Genomic DNA, 23,075 nt, shown 5'->3' on the forward strand with positions numbered 1-23,075 from the left:
GTCCCAGCTCAGGAGACATGATTCCTAAAGAAACAAGTGGGAAGAAGCAAAGAAACGCAAAGAAGGAAGGCTTCTTTGGAAGAGGGTGTGCAAGTAAGGCTGGGAAGTTGTAAGTAAGTCTGAATGGTTGAAAGTTAGGGATAAAAGAAATGCCTAGAAATGCAGCAGGAGTGAAGGTTAGCCTCAGGTATGGGTGAGTCCAGCATTTTGAACATAGAGCAGCAGCTGTGCTTTGCTGGAGCAGCCGTGAAGAGATCCCCACACCCAAGGTAAGAGAAACCCAAGTAAGATGGTAGGTGTTGCAAGAGGGCGTCAGAGGGCAGGCACACTGAAACCATACTCACAGAAAACTAGTCAATCTAATCACACTAGGACCACAGCCTTGTCTAACTCAATGACTAAGCCATGCCTGCAGGGCAACCCATGACGGGCGGGTCATGGTGGAGAGGTCTGACAGAATGTGGTCCACTGGAGAAGGGAATGGCAAGCCACTTCAGTATTCTTGCCTTGAGAACCCCATGAACAGTATGAAAAGGCAAAATGATAGGATACCAAAAGAGGAACTACCCAAGTCATTAGGTGCCCAATATGCTACTGGAGATCAGTGGAGAAATAACTCCAGAAAGAATGAAGGGATGGAGCCAAAGCAAAAACAATACCCAGTTGTGGATGTGACTGGTGATAGAAGCAAGATCCGCTGCTGTAAAGAGCAATATTGCGTAGGAACCTGGAATGTCAGGTCCATGAATCAAGGCAAATTGGAAGTGGTCAAACAAGAGATGACAAGAGTGAATGTCGACATTCTAGGAATCAGCGAACTAAAATGGACTGGGATGAGTGAAGTTAACTCAGATGACCATTATATTTACTACTGCTGGCAGGAACCCCTCAGAAGAAATGGAGTAGCCATCATGGTCAACAAAAGAGTCTGAAATGCAGTACTTGGATGCAATCTCAAAAATGACAGAATGATCTCTGTTCATCTCCAAGGCAAACCATTCAATATCACAGCTATCCAAGTCTATGCCCCAATCAGTAATGCTGAAGAAACTGAAGTTGAACGGTTTTATGAAGACCTACAAGACCTTTTAGAATTAACACCCTGCAAAGAGGTCCTTTTCATTATAGGGGACTGGAATGCAAAAGTAGGAAGTCAAGAAACACCTGGAGTAACAGGCAAATTTGGCCTTGGAGTGCAGAATGAAGCAGGACAAAGACTAATAGAGCTTTGCCAAGAAAATGCACTGGTCATAGCAAACACCCTCTTCCAACAACACAAGAGAAGACTCTACACATGGATATCACCAGATGGTCAACACCGAAATCAGATTGATTATATTCTTTGCAGCCAAAGATGGAGAAGCTCTATACAGTGTCAACAAAAACAAGACCAGGAGCTGACTGTGGCTCAGATCATGAACTCCTTATTACCAAATTCAGACTCAAATTGAAGAAAGTAGGGAAAACCGCTAGACAATTCAGGTATGACCTAAATCAAATCCCTTATGATTATACAGTGGAAGTGAGAAATAGATTTAAGGGCCTAGATCTGATACATAGAGTGCCTGGTGAACTATGGACTGAGGTTCGTGACATTGTACAGGAGACAGGGATCAAGACCATCCCCATGGAAAAGAAATGCAAAAAAGCAAAATGGCTGTCTGGGGAGGCCTTACAAATAGCTGTGAAAAGAAGAGAGGAGAAAAGGAAAGATATAAGCATCTGAATGCAGAGTTCCAAAGAATAGCAAGAAGAGATAAGAAAGCCTTCTTCAGCGATCAATGCAAAGAAATAGAGGAAAAGAACAGAATGGGAAAGACTAGAGATCTCTTCAAGAAAATTAGAGATACCAAGGGAACAATTCGTGCAAAGATGGGCTCGATAAAGGACAGAAATGGTATGGACCTAACAGAAGCAGAAGATATTAAGAAGAGGTGGCAAGAATACACGGAAGAACTATACAAAAAAGATCTTCATGACCCAGATAATCATGATGATGTGATCACTAATCTAGAGCCAGACATCTTGGAATGTGAAGTCAAGTGGGCCTTAGAAAGCATCACTACAAACAAAGCTAGTGGAGGTGATGGAATTCCAGTGGAGCTGTTTCAAATCCTGAAAGATGATGCTGTGAAAGTGCTGCACTCAATATGCCGGCAAGTTTGGAAAACTCAGCAGTGGCCACAGGACTGGAAAAGGTCAGTTTTCATTCCAATTCCAAAGAAAGGCAATGCCAAAGAATGCTCAAACTACAGCACAATTGCACTCATCTCACATGCTAGTAAAGCAATGCTCAAAATTCTCCAAGCCAGGCTTCAGCAATACGTGAACCGTGAACTCCCTGATGTTCAAGCTGGTTTTAGAAAAGGCAGAGGAACCAGAGATCAAATTGCCAACATCCGCTGGATCATGGAAAAAGCAAGAGAGCTCCAGAAAAACATCTATTTCTGCTTTATTGACTATGCCAAAGCCTTTGACTGTGTGGATCACAAGAAACTGTGGAAAATTCTGAAAGAGATGGGAATACCAGACCACCTGACCTGCCTCTTGAGAAACCTTTATGCAGGTCAGGAAGCAACAGTTAGAACTGGACATGGAACAACAGACTGGTTCCAAATAGGAAAAGGAGTATGTCAAGGCTGTATCTTGTCACCCTGCTTATTTAACTTCTATGCAGAGTACATCATGAGAAACGCTGGACTGGAAGAAACACAAGCTGGAATCAAGATTGCCGGGAGAAATATCAATAATCCCAGATATGCAGATGACACCACCCTTATGGCAGAAAGTGAAGAGGAGCTAAAAAGCCTCTTGATGAAAGTGAAAGAGGAGAGCGAAAAAGTTGGCTTAAAGCTCAATATTCAGAAAACGAAGATCATGGCATCTGGTCCCATCACTTCATGGGAAATAGATGGGGAAACAGTGGAAACAGTGTCAGACTTTATATTTTGGGGCTCCAAAATCACTGCAGATGGTGATTGCAGCCATGAAATTAAGAGACGCTTACTCCTTGGAAGGAAAGTTATGACCAACCTAGATAGTATATTCAAAAGCAGAGACATTACTTTGCCGACTAAGGTCCATCTAGTCACGGCTATGGTTTTTCCAGTGGTCAGGTATGGATGTGAGAGTTGGACTGTGAAGAAGGCCGAGCACCGAAGAATTGATGCTTTTGAACTGTGGTGTTGGAGAAGACTCTTGAGAGTCCCTTGGACTGCAAGGAGATCCAACCAGTCCATTCTGAAGGAGATCAACCCTGGGATATCTTTGGAAGGAATGATGCTGAAGCTGAAGCTCCAGTACTTTGGCCACCTCATGCGAAGAGTTGACTCATTGGAAAAGACTCTGATGCTGGGAGGGATTGGGGGAGGGAGGAGAAGGGGACGACTGAGGATGAGATGGCTGGATGGCATCACGGACTCGATGGACGTGAGTCTGAGTGAACTCCGGGAGCTGGTGATGGACAGGGAGGCCTGGCGTGCTGCGATTCATGGGGTCGCAAAGAGTCGGACACGACTGAGCGACTGAACTGAACTGAACTGAGCAGTGATGTGATGAGATGTACACTTCTGGAAGATCTTTCTGGTAGCAGTTCAGATTTGATGGCTCATAACAGAGCAACAGATGCTGTTTTACACAGAGGGTGCTACCAATGTGTCTTTTAGGTCCTGTGATCTTCATACAAAGTGCCCCTGTCACTCCTGAACTAAGCGCTGGGACCGTGTTTCCCTTCCCTGATTCAGGGTGGACTGTTGTGACACCCTGAAGCAACAGGTTTCTGAGTCCAAGCTTGTACTGCCCTCCACACTCTGGTAAATTGGAGGTTACTTGTCAGGGCAAGGAATAGTGGCTTTATCTGGAAAGCCAGCAGACTGAGAAGATGCTGGACTCCTGTCCTGTAGAACCACCTTCCTCGAGCTTGATTTCAGGCTTCTTTGATACGAAAAGGGAGGGATGTGGTTGGTTGGTGCAAACTTCTTGGTCAGGATCCTTTATTCTTGCCATTGTCCAGGTAAGTCAGGTCATAATAGTCCTGTAAACCCTTCAACAAGACAAATTATTCTCTGGCAATTTTTTATATCTGTATGAATGGGAAGTTCTATACCTTTAAAGATCAGAGTCTTGAGAATAGGCTCTCCTGTATATTTTAGGCTACAGGTAACATTCTTGGCTTGAAAAAGCAGGAGAATATAAAAGTTAAAGAAATAGACCCAATATGGAGTCAGATTTGTTCTTCCCTATTCCATGGACACTAGGTGACTTCCAAGGGTAAAGCACAAAACGGTCAACACCCTTGGAAACCAGCTGTCCTGTGGTAGGAAGACGAGGGCAAAGGGCCGGGTACACAGAGCTTTCTGGTTAACAGCTCTCTGAGGCCTCAGCTGCCAGCCCCTCCCCCACCTGATACCAGGGTAGTAGAGCTTGCTTCCTGCTGAGCCTGCCAAGGGGCAGATCTGTAAGCCGTATTCACCACGTCCTCACTTTGAGCCACTAAGTCTTGGGAGTAACTCATTAAGGAACCACAATCACTGGAACAAATGAGCTATGCCCATTTTGATTTTAATTAATGCCCCATCCGGCCAACAAGTTTTTCTATCTTTTGGTTCATGTTTCTTTGAGCCAGGCACTTTGGGCAATGCTGTGTTATATATTAATACAAACAATCCATTCATCAAAAGCAGCCTGGTTACAAGGACCCTGTCACCAGGAGATGTAATGATTAGGCACCAGGCATGCTGCCCTCTGTCCTTTCCCCCTGGACCTGCCAAGACACTGAAGCCATCCATGTCCCAGTGATAGGAAAGTACCAGGTCTTCCTCTTGCCACACAAGTCTATGCAGTTGTTAAAACTCATGGGACTGTACCTGGAACAGGGCCAATTTTACTGTATATAAATTATATCTAAAAATAAATACAAATAAGTGGAGAGAGAGTCTACTGATTGCTTCCTGATATTTGAATCAGGTCAAGCACCACATCTATCAGAAAAGCCTTTCATTTATATTGAACTTCTACCCTCCTGTCCTCTTGCTGCTCTCAACATGCACGCACACACACACACACACATATACACACACATGCATGCATAAACATAGTTTGTCTCTCTTTCATAATCTCACACATTTTTTGTTGTAATTGCTTTACAATGTTGTATTAGTTTCTGCTGTATGAAGTGAATCAGCTCTATGTGTATATGTATGTCTCCTCCCTCATGAACCTCCCTCTCCGACCCCATCCCACCCTCTAGGTCCTCACAGAGCACTGAGCTGAGCTCCCTGTGTGATACAGCAGCTTCCCACTAGCTAGCTTTTACACATGGTGCTGTATATATGTCAGTGCTCCTTTCTCATTTCATGCCTTCCTTCCCGCCATGTGTCCACAAGTTCATTCGGTACATCTGTGCCTCTATTCCTACCCTGCAAATAGGTTCATCAGTTCCACTTTTCTAGATTCCATATGTATGCGTTAATATATGGTGTTTGTTTTTCTTTTTTCTGACTTAATTCAGTCTGTATGACAGGCTCTGGGTTCATCCACATTACTTCAACTGACTCAATTTCCTTCCTTTTCATGGCTGAGTAATATTCCTCTCTCTCTCTCTCTCTCTCTCTCTCTCTCTCTCTCTCTCTCTCTCTCTCTCTTTCTCTCTCTCTCTTTCTGTGTGTGTGTGTGTGTGTGTGTGTGTGTGTGTGGTGTGTGACATCTTCTTTATCCATTCATCTGTCCATGTACATCTAGGTCACTTCCATATCCTGGCTATTGTCAATAGTGCTGCAGTGAACATTGGGGTTCATGTGTCTTTTTGAATTAAGGTTTTCTCAGGTCATGTGCTCACTGTCTCACACACTTGCTTATAATCATTTTTGATGGGTAGGCCTGCTAAGGCTGGTCCATGCACCCCTGCCTGGATTTTGATGCAGCAGACAGAGCTGTGATCAGAAGATTGGTTCTATAACTTATAAAACTGGGGAACACTTGACCAAACTAAACTTTGTCTCCCTGACCACAGCCAAAGCCTGGGAAAGCGATGCAAGTCCTTCACATGTTAGGGAGTTTTCTTTCATTCTACTTTCTCATCCTTGAGAGTTTATGTGGTTCAAAGGTTCCATCGGGCTGTCACAGCTTCATACTGCTCATTATTTTTGAGTTGTAAGAAGATAGTTAAAATGCTCATATTTCTACACATGTCCTTAACTTTCAAATGTGAATATTACAGTAAATAATAAACCACAATTCAAAGATGCAAACACCTCCTGTGCCCACCTTTAGCGTATTTAGTCAATTTCTTTTCCATTCTCACTTAATGACAGCTGAAGGAATTTCTTTAGGATGACAGATTGTCAGCACATTGATGTAGATTGCTTTAGTTGTATATTTTTGGTGGGTATAAATGATTTTTGAGTGAGTTTTTCTCACAAAAACAATAATAAGGAGAAGAATTATTATTCCATGTACCAAACTTAAAGAATTTTCCCCCTTTTTGTGGGGTTATGGTCAACCCACTCTGTACTTAATAGCAAGTATTTTACAAAAGAAAAAGAAAATTTGGAGTTTGCTGAAAAGCATTCTCACATTTACAGAAATAGACCTGTGAGTAAGTAGTAAAGAAATCATTTGAATCTTCTTGGCTGAAGACAGAGGGAAAAAAATTAATAGTTTAGAATTGCTTCTTCTCCTTTACTGTATTTTGTTACCTGGATAATGTGTGAGGAAAGAAACTGATCAAAGCATGGTAGACAGGGCATTTCCTTACATTTATTCATGAAACTGAACTGAAATCTGTTGTTGGCAGGACAGTATTTCCCTAATGTAACTATTTGGAGAACTATGATCACTCTGAGATCCTGGATCCTTGACTAGGATCAGGGGCTCAACTAGTGTCTATAATCCAGGTATGACCCAAGCTTCTGGAATTTGCTTAGGAAGCAGGCTGTGTGTTTTCTGCCTCTGAATGTTTGGGACCATCTCATTGGAAATGGCCATTGTGTTGCCCAAAAGCATCACCTGCCTTGATTTGTTTTAAACTGGTAAGATTTTATAGGACATGGACCCAGGGCAGTGAAATCACCATCACATGGATGAAGAAGGTAAATTTTGTGTACTGGAGAAAGCAGTTTTAATTTTCCTTTGGAAAATAATTAACAGCCACCAGAGACCATGAATCCTTCAACAACTGCCCACAAATAGCGAAGGTTCCTTGGCAGGGTCCTTGGTGGGTCACCGGTGGAGTTTTTTTGGGTGAATCCAGGAACATCCTGCAGGAATGTGGGTGCCCCATAGAACTCCAGCTCTGAGTGCCTGATCCTACCCATGGAATCTCAGGTCTCTGACACCTGCCCACATCACCCTGACCCTCTCCTGGCTGTCTGAGCAGGAGGCTTTGTCCTACCCCTTAGTGGATGGAGGCCACTTGGTAGATGGGGCTTTATTACCTCATTGGTCACAGACACCCGTGGTGGATTCAAGTCAATGTATGGCAAAAACCAATACAGTATTGTAAAGTAAAATAAACATAAAAATTAAAAAAAAAAAAAGAGGGAGTCTGGAAAGGTGACTTAAAACAACGATGATAGTGAATTGAAGAAGAATATAAAAATGAAATTACTAAGACAAACTTGCAGATATGAGTGCCATTCACAGCTTCACTTCTGACCCCAAAACTGTACATTGTAGCTGGGTTGTACCCTTGGGCTTCACCTGCATCGAATCCTCCTTTTTAGGGTGAAGTATAGAATGGGTAGGAAACTTTTTGATACTTTATTTGCAGTTACTGCCCCATTTTAAACCTGTATTTTAAAATGTGATGACTGTGTATTTGTAATGACCACTAGAAAGTGTCCTTAAGATAATGACATTTTTTTATACCATATAAACTTAGCTCTGTAAATATATGCCCATATAAAAAAGAGTAGAAGGGAAAATATTAATATATCCCCATACTCACATTTGAGTAAATGTGTGGGTGATTTTTCTATGTATTTTATAGATATTTTAAAATGTCTCCTAAATTAGCGTATTGATTTTATATGCAGAAAAATTTCATTTTAATTTGTATGTGTGTAAATAGATGCTCTAATGAAGAGGGTTAGGAAAAAGATAACCAGAAGTTATAGCTGTCATATGTATTAAAAACAAAATCACTCCGCAAATCCACTGAAACTCAAGTTGGCCATTGCAACAAAAATTAGGCTGTTATGGGGAAAGTATCAGGGAATCTTATATTATTACATATGTTTTGCTGTCAATCATACATATTTATTTACAAACAGTTTTCCCTGAAAGATACATACTGTGAAAGTGTTTCAAAATGATACTCACCTTGGCTGGATTTAATGAACTCTCTCTTCAAGGGTCTCTAGTGGACACTAGGTAATTTACACCTCTGCATGAGTTGAGTTCGGAACACATTCAAATATAATAATAAGAACTTGCCATAGTGAGGGGTAAACAGAATAGCTGTGTTGTACCTATTTCAGTCGTTAATTTCATCTCACTTTCATCGCAGTCAGGTGTGTTGTCTTCTATTGAGTTCTTCTATATTAATTTGCTCCTTTTTGGTTTTAAAATATGCTTGTGTATTTAAAAGTTTACGCTTGTAAGCTGGTTATAACAATAAGTGGCATGTTTATAAAAAGCTTTAATCCAAAGAAACTGAGGGACACTTTCACCTGCAACTGTACAGACTATTAAGCATATATACTTATTTGGGGGGAAATTTGATATATAGGTTGTATTAGTATAGCTTCTATTTAAGTTCTGTCTTCTACTTTAGGTGTTGTAAGGGCCAAACTAATACTATCTGATGGCTTGAGTGTGTGAAAGTAGAATCCCCAAGGGCCTATTGACTGTTTCAATAGCACTTCTGATGGCACATTTTTGAAGTTTTATTGAACATCACAGGCTGAATTCATAAAAATTAAACATCTTGATATTAACTATCTTTCTGCATTTCAGCGTCCTCGTTGACTTTCTACCCTAAATGGTAGTTGAAGCAGTTAAATAGTATTGACGTGTGGGCGTGTAATAGAGTCTAAACCCCTAAACGCCCTGCCATACGAAAGAGTCTTTCTGGCAGGCAGTTCTGTGGGGCGCAATAGGAATTTGTTCCTGGAAAATTGTCTGAAGCAGGTGGAGGCTGATGGGAGCCTGGAGAGAGGAGTCCAGGTGAGGCATGCTCCCAGCGCAGTTGCATCCAGGTGAACGAGGAACATTTGTTCTGTGTTTTCAAGGACTCAGCCCTAAGCAGCGCTCATACTCAAGGTGTCAGCTGCTCTTATAGAAGACAGATGAAGACACTGTAGGGCACAGCAGCAGTGTTCATTACAAAGGGCCGCCCTGCTCCTAAGAGAGCAGGACAGTGACTCTTCCTCATGAAGACGAGATTCAGACCTCCCCAACAGAGCAGCCAGTACAGTTCAGTTTAGTCGCTCAGTCGTGTCCGACTCTTTGCAACCCCGTGAATCGCAGCACGCCAGGCCTCCCTGTCCATCACCATCTCCCGGAGTTCACTCAGACTCAAGTCCATTGAGTCCGTGATGCCATCCAGCCATCTCATCCTCGGTCGTCCCCTTCTCCTCCCGCCCCCAATCCCTCCCAGCATCAGAGTCTTTTCCAATGAGTAAACTCTTCGCATGAGGTGGCCAAAGTACTAGAGCTTCAGCTTTAGCATCATTCCTTCCAAAGAAATCCCAGGGCTGATCTCCTTCAGAATGGACTGGTTGGATCTCCTTGCAGTCCAAGGGACTCTCAAGAGTCTTCTCCAACACCACAATTCAAAAGCATCAATTCTTCGGTGCTCAGCCTTCTTCACAGTCCAACTCTCACATCCATACATGACCACAGGAAAAACCATAGCCTTGACTAGACGGACCTTAGTCAGCAAAGTAATGTCTCTGCTTTTGAATATACTATCTAGGTTGGTCATAACTTCTCTTCCAAGGAGTAAGCGTCTTTTAATTTCATGGCTGCAGTCACCATCTGCAGTGATTTTGGAGCCCCAAAAAATAAAGTCTGACACTGTTTCCACTGTTTCCCATCTATTTCCCATGAAGTGATGGGACCAGATGCCATGATCTTCGTTTTCTGAATATTGAGCTTTAAGCCAACTTTTTCGCTCTCCTCTTTCACTTTCATCAAGAGGCTTTTTAGCTCCTCTTCACTTTCTGCCATGAGGGTGGTGTCATCTGCATATCTGGGATTATTGATATTTCTCCCGGCAATCTTGATTCCAGCTTGTGTTTCTTCCAGTCCAGCGTTTCTCATGATGTACTCTGCATAGAAGTTAAATAAGCAGGGTGACAAGATACAGCCTTGACATACTCCTTTTCCTATTTGGAACCAGTCTGTTGTTCCATGTCCAGTTCTAACTGTTGCTTCCTGACCTGCATAAAGGTTTCTCAAGAGGCAGGTCAGGTGGTCTGGTATTCCCATCTCTTTCAGAATTTTCCACAGTTTATTGTGATCCACACAGTCAAAGGCTTTGGCATAGTCAATAAAGCAGAAATAGATGTTTTTCTGGAGCTCTCTTGCTTTTTCCATGATCCAGCGGATGTTGGCAATTTGATCTCTGGTTCCTCTGCCTTTTCTAAAACCAGCATGAACATCAGGGAGTTCACAGTTCACGTATTGCTGAAGCCTGGCTTAGAGAATTTTGAGCATTGCTTTACTAGCATGTGAGATGAGTGCAATTGTGCAGTAATTTGAGCATTCTTTGGCATTGCCTTTCTTTGGAATTGGAATGAAAACTGACCTTTTCCAGTCCTGTGGCCACTGCTGAGTTTTCCAAACTTGCCGGCATATTGAGTGCAGCACTTTCACAGCATCATCTTTCAGGATTTGAAACAGCTCCACTGGAATTCCATCACCTCCACTAGCTTTGTTTGTAGTGATGCTTTCTAAGGCCCACTTGACTTCACATTCCAAGATGTCTGGCTCTAGATTAGTGATCACATCATCATGATTATCTGGGTCATGAAGGTCTTTTTTGTATAGTTCTTCCGTGTATTCTTGCCACCTCTTCTTAATATCTTCTGCTTCTGTTAGGTCCAGAGCATTTCTGTCCTTTATCGAGCCCATCTTTGCATAAAATGTTCCCTTCGTATCTCTAATTTTCTTGAAGAGATCGCTAGTCTTTCCCATTCTGTTCTTTTCCTCTATTTCTTTGCATTGATCACTGAAGAAGGCTTTGTTTTCTCTTCTTGCTATTCTTTGGAACTCTGAGCAGCCAGATCTTTGGGGAAATGTAACATGTTTTCCAAAGGAAGTGGTAAAGGTGAAATATTTTCCAATGACTTGATATATTTCGCAGTAAGTACAGTCACAGTGTAGCAGACATCTTTTCTGCATACCATCCACTATTTTCAGTGCTTTACATATATTTATGCATTCCCAGGTGGTGCTAGTGGTAAAGAACGTACCTACCAATGCAGGAGACGCAGGAGACTTGGGTTGCATCCCTGGGTTGGGAAGATCCCCTGGAGGAGGGCATGGTAACCCACTCCAGTATTCTTGTCTGGAGAATTCCATGGGCAGAGGAGCCTGGTGGGCCACAAAAAGTTGGACATGACTGAGCAACTTAGCACGCATGCACACACTCCCTATTAGATGTTCACTAAGGTGATCCCCATTTTACATGAAGAAACCAAGCGGCATGCAGGTCAGAAGTAATGTGTTCATAGTCAAACAATGGCCAGGCCAACATTTTAAAGCAGGCATACTGGTTGTAATGAATGCACGCATCGCATCTGTACTTCTATCTCTGAGACCAGTGAGAATAGGAGCAGGCATCTGTGCTGACCTGGGAAGAGTGTAATAAAAACACAGGAACATGATTATAAAACCACTAACTGGATGGCAGGTCAGTCCTAAGAAGTCACACCAGAAATTATGATGCAATAGCTTGAATCCGGTCCAGATGTCTGATAGAACCCTTTTCCTGGAGTTTTCAGAAATCTTGCATATGATTTCAGGTGCAGCTACTTATTTTGACGTTAAAGGAGTCATATGGCAGGTTCTCGAACACCTGGAGGCACTATATGGATTTCTTTTTCCTAAAAAACTGTCCCTTGGGAGGAAACGGCTGCCCTCAGATGCTGAGCTCTCTCTCACAAAGGATGTGTGTGTCTCACGGGGAAGGAGGACTTCAGCCGATATAACTAGATTGAGCTTTTCCGTCTCAGTCCTGACTTCAGCCTGCCTCACATCTCCATCCTTGCTGGGAAAACTTGACCTTTGTGAAATTTTCAGTGAGCAGTGGTGAGAGGATCCACGAGGGGTCGGTAGGAAATGGTTTCAGTGGCTGAAAGGGGCTTGTGATTCGAAGACCTCCTCCCTTCAAAGCAGTCAGTTGCCCATTCTGTGCTGATTCCAGGAAGAAGCAGCAGAAAGCATCTTTCTGGGTCGAGAATCACTGAGACCCTCAGCAAAAGTCTACTTCCATTCAGACACAGAATCTGAACTCTGAGCCTAACCTTGCTTGGTTTTCTGAGGTTTGTCTGTAGAATACACTGGACTATTGTCAGAATAAGATGGCTTCAGTTGCAAGCAGAAAGGAGCCTGCCTGTGAAAGAGAATTAAAGTGTGCTGGAGGGTAGGCATTGGTCAGGGGCTCCACCTCTGATCCTTGCCTCCTCTTAACGTTCCGCTGGAATCTGCGCCCCCTCTCCTGGGGACAGCTGTGGAGCCCAGGGCATCTCTCTCTTTAAGGCATTTTTCTATGCTTGGTAGGCTGTCCAGACACACTCACCTAGACTGGGTTAGCATTCTGACCCAAATGAAATGCCCTTTGTCTCCCAGCTTCCAGCCAAATCTCCAGCTTTGGGATTGCTCCATCACTCCAGCCCAACAGCCACACACATCAGTCTTCTGGAAGCTCACACGGGTAAACTCTAATCACTGCTGCTGGTAAAAATCTGCCTCCTCCGTCCCTGTCTGTGGGTGGTTCTCTCATGAAGGTGGACAGGATGATCGGGGAGCAAGTGCTGCTGAATCTTCTTCCTCCTTCTTCCCGGAGGACTGGGGCTTGTTTTGGGGGAATTTTTCAGTATGCCTTGAAACTTGAAGATTGTTAAGTGATTGGATGTGAATGGATATTACTAGACAAACTTAGATATTAAAAATGTGATCTTTGTGGTAACTTACATTAACGAGAGATTCATCATCTGGATACTAGATTTAAAAACACGTCTTTCTTTAGAGACGCCTCCCATGGTTGTTAAAAATAGGTGTATGTTCTCTTAGAACTTCTCTTTACAAACACAACATGGTGAATGACTGAGGTGGAACAAGGGATCAGTATTCTGTCAGGGAGGCTCAGTTCCCGCAGGCAGCTTCACAGAGACCTTGGAGGCCAGCAGCTCTGTTCTGGTTCCTCATCCCCTGGGAGAAGACAGGAGTGGTGAGAGACGGGATGATGAATGCCCTGTCACTGTGTACCAACTTCCACAAAATAAACACATCGAATGAAATAATGCCCTTTGCAGCAACATGGATGGACGCAGAGATGATCCTACTAAGAGAAGTAAATCAGAAAGAGAAAGATGGATACCACATGATAATACTTCTATGTGGAATCTAAGAAGATGACACAATGAACTTACATTACAAAACAGAAACAGACCTGAAGACAGAAAACAAGCTTCTGGTTACCAAAGGGGAAAGGGGTGGGGGAGGGATAAATTAGGAGTTTAGAGTTAGCAGATGAAAAAGTGAAAGTATTAATCGCTCAGTCCTGTCCAACTCTTGCAACCCTATGAACTGTAGCCCGCCAGGCTCCTCTGTCCATGAGATTCTCCAGGCAAGAACACTGGAGTGGGTAGCCATTCCGTTTTCCAGGGGCTCTTCCAGACCCAGGGATCGAACCCCAGTCTCCTCCAGATTCTTTACCATCTGAGCCACCAAGGAAGCCCATTATATATAAAACAAACAACAAAGTTCTACTTATAGCATAGGGAATTATATTCAATATTTTATAATAAACTATAATGGAAAAGAATACTAAAAAATTCATATATATATCTGGATCACTTTGCTGTACATTTGAAACTAACATAGCATTGTAAATTAAGTATACTTCAATTAAAAATAAAAAAACTAACCAATCAATATATCTCTTAGGAGATATGGATTGCATGTTTTAATTGAAAAAAAAGTAGTAACCCCAAGTGAACTTCCTTTCCTGCGCAAAATATAGGGAGATGGTAAACATTTATTGTCCTTTTCTCATGAAAACAGCAGATTGGGAAGCAACAGAAGACGTAACCACTGTGTGTGCCTGTCCTTATTTTATTTGTAAAGTAGAAGGCTTAGACGTTGGATATTAACTTAGCAGGAAAGAAATCTGAAAATCAACTTACTTTTAGTTTTGTCGTAAAAATAAACCTCCAGCCTTCCACCTGGAAATTTTTTCTCCTCCAGTGCGGGGAATAAAAATGAAGTTCTGTTTCCCTTTCATTCTTGCGTCCCCTTCAGTGGTTACTGCCTTGCTAGGCATGCAAGTTGTCATAATCATGTAGTGTAAACTTACATGAAGTGATGAAATATTCCTGCAAAAAGCGAGGGTGTTGTGTTGTCCTAATGAGAACTAATTTGTATGCTTTGGAAAGACTCAAAGGTGGAGGTTTGCTTTGAAAGCTAATTAGACAGGAGTAAAACAACTGAAAAACCGGTGGATATAAAAAAAAATCCTGAAGGAGTTACACCCAAATAGCCATGCACGTTTTCTCTTTACCTAAAAAAAAGTGACACTGGGCCTTTTGTAACTTACGGTATGGACATCTTGTGGTGTCTGTGTGTCATGGAGAAGATGGAACTTCATTTCAGAGAGGAGTTCCTACCAACAGAATCACGTTTAGTGAACAGATTTACGTTTGTGTATTCTCAATTGAACAAAATATTTATGTATCGGGTTTGATTCGTTTTTTGATTAACTGACTTACTGCAGATCTCAGGAAAACCAGATGACAGGATTGTAACAGATTGCTAAAATGAATTTCATAATTGAAACTGGACATTAAAATTATAATTCAGTCTTTGGGAGAACAGTTAAATCTATAACACAGTCATTTAATGGAGGTTCCTTGATGCCAATTTAAGGAATTTGTTGTTCAGTCATTAAGTCATGTCTGACTCTTTGCAATCTGATGGATCGCAGCATGCCAAGCTCTCCTGTCCTTCGCTGTCTCCCAGAGTTTGATCAAACCTATGTCCCTTGAGTCAGTAATGCTATCTAACCATCTCGTCCTCCTCTGCCACCCCCTTCTCCCCTTGCCCTCAATCTTTCCCAGGATCAGGGTCTTTTCCAGTGAGTTGGCTTTTTGCATCAAGTAGCCAAAGTATTAGAGCCTCAGTTTCAACATCAGTCCTTCCAATGAATATTCAGCATTGATTTCCTTTAGGTTTGACAGGTTTGATCTCCTTACTGTCCAAGGGATTCTCAAGAGTCTTCTCTAAGGAATATCCCATAATATATAAGTATATATATGTATATTCTTAAATAGGATATTTGTAGAGACTTGGCCCATGTATGAACTTTTTTTAGCTACAGTCATTTAATAAATATCGCACAGATGATATATGCTGCCTTGCTCTCGTGTGTTTGTCTAAATGAGCCTCTCAACCCAAATGCCCCTTGCCTCTTTGCTACATTTGAGTATTGAAATGCTACATATCCTTTGAAAACTAGATCCAGCATCACCTTTACCTGCAGGCTCTTGTAGGTTCTCCATGTGATGCTCCAGCGGACCCGTGAAACTTGTCTGTGGCTGGTACCTCAGGTTATTACCTACTCTTTGCTTTAATTGGGGTTGGTCCCAGTACTGTGTTTTCCAGAAGTGTGTTACAGGCGATGTGTCTGAGAACATACTTGCACTTGGGTGTAGGTTTGTCTGAACCCAAGACCACATCTCCAGTTTTTCTGAGACACTGTCTTTAGCTCTTTTACTTAACTCCCATTTAAGAGAAATACTGTGCAGAGCAGCGTAAACTTAGGTATTTGAAGAGACAGCAAATGATCAGAGCAAGCATGAACAGATCCAGCTCTTGAGAAAAAACACATTAATAATATTCTGCCGCTGAAGTGATGCCTTGCATGTATAGAGCACTGTGTACTTTGGCAAAATGTTTTGCTTAAACTTCAAGAGCCTTTTAGTGTTTGCCAGGATATTTTTAAATGCTTGTATGCATTTATCATCATTTTCTGGGAGTGAGGGGGGCTGTGAGGAAGGGTCACTTTGATGATGTTAACAGAGGATTCTGGGCTAGGAAGTAGTGTTAGTAAAAATTGCAGTATGTATTGAAAGTGTGACGATAGAAATAAGTGGTGCCTACTTGAAAAGCTGTGAAACTTAGAACCTACAAAGAGTGAGGAAGCTCATTTTAACTCCGAAATAGCATCTCCATATGTTTTGGAGTTAAATTTTCTCTGATATTAGCCAATTCCATGTAATGAGTTTTGTAGCTTTGCAATTGTATTGATCTCACAACTCAATAGAGAAAATGGTTGTGTCTGCATTTATACATTCAGTGGGTGGGGCTAGTTTCTCTTTGATAGATGGGGGCCCCAAATTGTCAAGCTCTCTGTAAACACATTCTAAGTCTAAAAGTATCTTTAAAAGTGAGCTCTCCCCCCTTTTTCTTTTAAGACAGGGTTTCGGTTGGGCAGGTGTTTTGCTCTGAAGATGCTCCTTAGGGAGTCTGCACCTGGTGTGGCCTGGCTGCCCAGCTGACACAGCCTAGGTTTGGTGGCCCTGCAAAGACTTCTTGACTCAAGTTGTGTAGAAAAAATGATTTCTGTGAACCTGAAGTCACAGCCCCAGGGGACTTCTGGTATAAAGAAAAGGCAGAGGCTCGCTGACGTTTATGAAGCTTGTTTAGGAGAAAAATGAGGTGTTAGACACAGCCACCAAATTTTCAGCATCAATTAATAGTGCTGAAACACTCAGGTCTTGGGTCCAAAATATAACCATTTCCAACTCACTGGTATTAAACATTCAGCTGCCAGCTTCTGGTTTCTTGATTGTTACTTTTCAGTGCTTGTGTTTTAGATACTCGGTTAAGAGTTTTGTTAAAATATCTTTTCTTGTTTAAATTCTCATGTCCTACAAATTTTGACTTTGCTTTAGAGATAGATACTTAGAGATCGCTTACTTTTTCTTATTTACCCTTATTTAAGTAGGGAGATAATACATCTTTGATTTGATTACAGAAATCTGTAATATGTGCAACTTATTCCAAAGCAAAGATTGCTTTTTAAATTTCCACATGTTTGGGACCTAAAGCTGTGCCTATTGGTGGAGTTTCTGTCCATATTTCACATTGAAAAGCATACTGGCATTTCAGAAATTAAGTACAAACTGTTCTTATAAAATGGCACGCAGTGTCTAATTTTGAAAATGTGGAAATATTCAAGTTACTGTCTTGATGAAGGCTACAGCTATTACAGCATTTTTCTTTCTTTTAACTACAGAAGAAAGTCTGTTTACAGGAAGAGGCAAAAGAGCCAAAGCTCTGGTAGAGGCTCGACATTTGGGAGAAGTGGTAGAAAAAAATAAAATAGAGCCAATACCACTGCCAAAGCCTCTGACAACCTCTAACCTACTTCCTGTCTCTGTGGATTTGCCTCTTCGGGACGCTTTATTATGTAGGTGGAGTAATTCCATACGTGGCATTTTGTGTCTGGCTCTTTTGGATCAGCATGAGGCTTTCACGGGTTTGTCCATGTTGTAGCAGGTGTCAGGACTTCACTTCTTTCTGTGGCGAGTACTACACCATTGTAAGGATAGACCACATTTTGTGTATGCACTTGTTAATTGATAGATATTTGAAACATTTCTACCTTTGGTCTATTATGAATAATACTCCTGTCAACTTTCATATACAAGTTTTTTGTACAGACATATATTTTCAGTTCCCTTGGTGTGTACTAGGAATGGAATTGTTGAATTGTGTATACAGTTGAGACAGAGATAGATAATAACTCTATGTTAACATTTTGAGGAATGGCCAAATTGCTTTCCAAATTAGCTGCACCATTTTTCATTCCCACCAGCAATATCCAGGGATTCCAGTGTCTCCATACCCTCACCACCACTTGTTACCACCCTCCTTTTTAGTTATGGCCATCCCAGTGGATGTGCAGTACATCAGTCTGGTTTTGGTTTACATTTCCCTTCCCTGGTGGCTCAGATGGTAAAGAATCTATCTGCAGTGTGGGAGACCAGAGTTCTATCCCTGGGTCAGGAAGACCCCCTAGAGAGGCGACTAGCTACCCAGTCCAGTATTCTTGCCTTGAAAATTCCATGCACAGAGGAGCCTGGCAAACTATAGTCCATGGGGTCGCAAAGAGTCAAATACGACTGAGCGATAACACAGAAATGACCAATATCAAGTACCTTTTTGTGTATTTGGTCATTTGTGTATCTCCTATGAAGCAGTGTCTGTTCAGATCGTTTGCCTATTTTTTCTTTGCCAGTTGGGTTGTCTTTTCTTATTGAGCTGTGAAGATTCTTATACACACACACATACATACAAATCCCTTATCGGACATATGATTTATGAATATTTCCTCCCATTCTGTGAGCTGTCTTTTCGCCTTCTTGATGGTATCCTTTGAAGTATAAAGGTTTCTAATTTTCACAAAGCCCAATTTATCTTTTTCTTATTTGTCCCTTGTTTTCTGTGTCAGATATACAAGCAACGAGAGCTTCCCTGATGGTTCAGATGATAAAGAATCTGCCTGCAATACGGCATAGCTGGGTTTGATTCCTGGGACACAAAGATCCCCTGGAGAAAGCAGTGGCAACCCACTCCAGTATTCTTGCCTGGAAAATCCCATGGAAAGAGGAGCCTGGCAGGCTGCAGTCCATGGGATGGCAAAGAGTCAGACATGACTGAGTGACTAACATTTTCACTTCACTTCACAATGCTTCCCTTGTGGCTCAGCTGGTAAAGAATCCGCCTGCCAGGTGGGACACCTGGGTTCGATCCCTGGGTTGGGAAGATCCCCTGGAGAAAGGAAAGGCTACCTACTCCAATATTTTGGTCTGGAGAATTCCATGGACTACAGTCCATGGGGTCACAAAAGTCGGACACGATTGAATGACTTTCACTTTCACAGTACAAGAAACCATTTCCTAACTCAGGGTCACAAAAGTGGACTCATATTTTTTCCAGGTGTTCTATAGGTTTAACTCTTATATTTAGGACCATTGTCCACTTTGAGTTAGTTTTTGTATATAGGGTAAGGCAGGTGTCCAATTTCATTCTTTTGCCTGTGAATATCCACTGGCACCATTTATTGAAAAGACTATTCTTTGCCTCATTAAATTGTCTTGGGATGCTTATTGAAAGTCAGTTGACCACAAAATGAGAGGGTTGATTTCTGAGTTCTTAATTATAGTCTATTGATCTATATGTCTAACCTCAAAATTCTTAAAATAAATACCAATAGTGAGACAATTAACTTGGTCACATTACTTATTCCTTGTGGAAAAGAGAGGATGGAAAAATATCTATAATCCTGTCACTGGGAATGTTTTGCTATATTTCCCTTGAGTGAGAGTTGGCCCATTTAATTCCGTTAAAGCTGTTATTCTTACTGTTTTTTTTAGACTCCGTCTTCTTACCTCGCTCATTTGTTCTCTTGCGCTCCGCAGAACACAGAGGAAACACATGAAGCAGCGGGACCCCTAGGATCACTTCACACACACACATACACACACACACGCAGGAAGGGGAAAGGGGTTGTTAAATTTCCTTTTAATATTCTATTCTTTGTTGTTCCCTGACTCACTGAGGGCAGTACAGGGTCCCTGCACCAGCTGTGCACTCGAATCTGTCTCTTAACACACTTTCAGAAATATTTTCATGAGAGCTTTGAATCACAAGTTACCTTAATTTCAAGGCAAGAAATAAGAGCATTCTGAACAACATATAAACTTTTTTCGAACTGAAGTTCAAGCTGATTTCTTGGCTCCCCAAAGACTTTTTAGACCTGAAATACCTACATAAAAGATATTTCTGCTTGAATTTTAAAAAAACCTACTGATACCTATACTTTTACTACACATGATTTAACTTTTAGGTACCTCTGTGACCTTACAAACAAAGAGATCTCTTGAGAACCAAACTGGGAATTCATATTTTCAGAGAACTGAGAGATTTTTCAAAAAGTTGAAAGAGAGCTAAGGAATTCACCTCTCAGGAGGAGGGACTGTGTCCTTCTTAAGAGCCAGATGTGAAAAACATATGTAATATTTTAAAATGTGTTGTTCTGGTGAATATTCACATGGCATATTTTAAACGATCTGACTTTGACAGTGGCTTGGCTTGTATGTGAAGTACTGGCTTGAAATGATCAGAAAGGGAAAGACTGCTATTTGGAATTAAAATCTGTGTTGTTTTGCCCTCTCAAACTTTACCTGTCCAAGAAAGGTGTTGATGCTTTCATCTCAAAACCTAGCCTTGCTGCTCTTCCCTCCCCCTGCTCCTCCTCTTCCCTCCCCCTCCTCTTTGGTCCATTCTTGTCCGCCTCTCTGCCTCTTCTCACCACACTCCCAATTACTTATTAAGCCCCAGCAGAATTACTTTCTGTCCTGTAGTCTAAACAGATTCACCTCCTCTTCCTCTCTAACTGGGCTAATCCATCTCCCTTTGAAAGGTGATTGTTCTCACCTCCATCTCACAACACCCTGTTTATTTTCTTCCCTATTGGGACCCTCTGATTTGTATGTTTTCCCCTTTCTCCTGTGTTTCCCACTAGTCCACGCTTGCCATGGAGGCAAGGACCATTCTTTCCCCCTGAATCTCCAGCACCTGGAGGAGAGCCTTGTACATGGTTGGTGCTTCATAAATACATGCCCCACACATGATCACAGCATAAGCAGTGAGCAATAACCCAAAGTCAAACCCCTGGAGAATCTGCAAGAACTAGCCTCTGTGCAGAGCCCTAACTGATGGATTGCCATGGAGTGGACCATCCATACCTCCCTCTTCCTGGGGAGCCCGCTTAGCCAACCTCCACCATTCAAATGCAGCAAAGTCGTTTCAGTTCTGCTCGGTTTCACTCTTACCTGGGCTTTGAACCCCAGAAAAGTCATTGTCACGACAGCTTTCCTTCAACTCAGGGTTTGTGATCTTTATTCAGTACCCACTGAATGAAGGACTGTTGTACTGAAGTAATGTGGAAAAGGCAGGTTGTCGGAATGAGGCTTCGTGTTGCTTCTGACTTTAGCTGCGCTTCTGGTCTCAGTGCTGATGAACTGACACAAGATTCTGCGTCTTTAGATGGCAAGTTAGAAGTCACAGTAGGAAGGAGAGCACTGGCTCTCCCTGTCCATCTTGGTAGGAGCTACCTCCTGACTTTCACGCCACAGCTGAAGCCGGGGCCTTGCTTTGGGTCCTGAGCAGCCTTTACTGTCCTTAATAGCATTTATCACATTCAAGATGACAATTAATCGTCCATCCTGTTGTCATCCTAGCCCCAGCCTGAAAAAATCCTTGAGACCAGAGAACACGTCTGTCTTTTTTCCTAAACTGCTCTGTCTCTAGAATACGTCCCTTTCCAACCTGAAAATGCTGACGTCTGTAATGCGTGGAGCCATTTTCCTGCAGTAGTAATAACATGACTTTGCTGGAATAGTGAATAAATGTCCAGACAATTCAAATACAGGGATGTGAATGGCTCAGTGAGAATGGCTCAGGTATTGAGAAAGAGGGGCATGAAGAGAGAGAGAGAACAGGAAAAGCCAGTTTGAGCTTTTAGCTGCAGAATTGCGGGCAGGTAGCTTGTTTCCTGGGTTGGCAACTTGAACTTTTTAGCAATTATTAATGTGATTACAGTGTATTAGCGTATACCCTCAAATTATTGATTATCTTTTCCAACTTCTTAGAAATATTCAAGAATAGGATTATGATCATCTTTACATTTTATTCTTCATTTTGTTTTCAGTTTGCTCTATAAATTTTGTTGGAGTTAAGGATTTTAAGGGATGAACAATAGAGTTATACAAGATGTTTGTTTTTTGCTTCCCCCTAAGAGAAAAAAAATACCCACAACTGTATTAAAAGACTCTCCTGTCTTAATTAAGAGGTAGCTATCTTCCTGGGTTTTTTCCCCCTCTTAATTATATAAGCTGTGCTGAGTGAGATGTAATAACATGATTTTAGGTTGATAATTAGTGTTTGAAAGGCACTTGGCAGAGAAATAAGCACACCATCAGTGGCATAACTGTGGCAATAGAAAAAAATGCCTATAATCCAAATGTCAATGCAGAAATAAAATTTTTACCAGGTTGTCAATAATTTGAGAATTAATGTTTCTGGGAAGTAAAATTACATTAAATTTTCTAATAAAAATAAAACATACAGTTTACTTAAAAGTTTAAGTCATAGTACCTGTAGGCATAGGGTGTCTATATACGTATATACTTACATACACTGGGAGTGTGTATGTATTTACATTCCATTAAAAATCATAATCTTTACCACTACTTTTATTTCTCCTCTGGTCATAATTCCAAGAGAAAAACCCCTTTAGATGTTTCTCCTGGAAATGATCTTCATATCTCTAATGAACCTGCTTGTGCTCTGGGTTGGTTTGTCTGTTTCACACCTCACCTCTGACTTCCCTCCCCCATAGCCCTGCACTATTCTCCCTCCTCGCTTCTAGGGCAGTTACATCTATCATGCTATAAATGCATGGATCTATGTTAGCCTCTTTAAAATGATGTAAATCATGTTTGCTCTAGAGCCAAGAAATGTGTTAGGATTATTTTTCTTTTCTTGCTCAGGTTGCAGTTTTTCCTGTAGTTTCTGAAAGCTGTTCTTTTTTGCCTCGTAACTGAATTCTGCATACTTTTGATGCTCCACAAAATACTCTCCGTGGGCTCCATCCTGTCGTTTGTTTTCTTGCGTCTGCTGTCCTGTCCATCCTCCTTCCCTTCTGAAGCTCTCGTCCTCCAGGCTCCATCTAGATGGTCTGTTCCTTCTGCTGTGGAAATTTGTGTCCTGGACCCCTTGTCATCTTTATTCTCAAATTCTTCAGTCATGTTCCTGATGCATAAACATCAGTAGCTTCT

At 41.8% G+C, this 23,075-nt stretch overlaps 1 protein-coding gene across 1 annotated transcript in view; it reads left to right on the forward strand.

The window, feature by feature from the left end:
* Positions 1-23,075, forward strand: part of ATP8A2 (ATPase phospholipid transporting 8A2) — a 465,925-nt gene that overhangs the window by 284,483 nt on the left and 158,367 nt on the right. The window lies entirely within an intron of this gene.

Source organism: Capra hircus, chromosome 12 (assembly GCF_001704415.2).
Source record: "Capra hircus breed San Clemente chromosome 12, ASM170441v1, whole genome shotgun sequence".
Classification (NCBI taxonomy): domain Eukaryota; kingdom Metazoa; phylum Chordata; class Mammalia; order Artiodactyla; family Bovidae; genus Capra; species Capra hircus.